The sequence below is a fragment of the Triticum aestivum genome, unplaced genomic scaffold (genome assembly GCF_018294505.1).
Source record: "Triticum aestivum cultivar Chinese Spring unplaced genomic scaffold, IWGSC CS RefSeq v2.1 scaffold27871, whole genome shotgun sequence".
NCBI lineage: Eukaryota > Viridiplantae > Streptophyta > Magnoliopsida > Poales > Poaceae > Triticum > Triticum aestivum.
The window spans coordinates 69,942-70,830 of record NW_025226295.1 but is presented as its reverse complement, the minus strand read 5'-3'; positions in this window follow the sequence as shown (position 1 = coordinate 70,830).

The window sequence follows — 889 nt, the reverse complement described above, 5'->3', positions numbered from 1 at the left end:
CCAGACCCTACTGGCCTGGAACTCGGATAACTGGGCTAGTTCATGAGCTACAGAATTCGTTTCCCTATTCGCATGCTCATAACAAATCCTGGCTCCATAGAAAGACAATCATGAAGAATCGCTGCACCAGTACCTATAGGAGGCCTCTCATTCATCATAAATTCTGTCTGCCATTCATCATTCAACTAGCAAATCCATATGAGAAATGGTTGAATTCTATTTAATCCCTACCTTCTCTCCGTGATGGTGTTGCCGGCTTGCAAATTCTTTTATCGACCGAGACTTCCGTAAACTAATAAGATCCTTTAGATCACTAATTAAAAAATTATATTAATTTACAGAGGGGTATTTAATTAGCGCGTGCCTGTCAGGTGCACGCCCAGAGGTTAACCTGCTCCTTTCTTTTTCATTTTCATTACAGAGCAGTTCGTCACAAAATACGTACTGCAGCGCACAAATGGGTCGGCCGGAGAGACACCGGCCGAACCAACAAGGTACTCCCTCCGTTCGGAATTACTTGTCTCGAAAATGAGTAAATAGCATAAAACTATTATTTTATAGACTAGAGTTCCAAAAAACTACCGGTTTTTAATTTTTCTCAGATAACTACCAAACGGGTGGTCAATTGTTTCAAAAAACCCAAAATACATGTTGTTTAAAAATTAAACCTGTTTATGACAGGTCGGGCCCGCACCTAAACGGTCTGTCTCTTTGACCGTGTGTTTGACCGTTAACTGATATGTGGGGCCCACATGTCAGTGTCTCTTTCATAGATTTTTTACAAAATAACCCCTCCAAATATTTTGAGAAAGCAATCAGGTCCCTATAATATTTTCTAAAAAGCAATCGGGTCCTTGGACCCCTGGCAGAGCAATCCGGCCAGCATGTC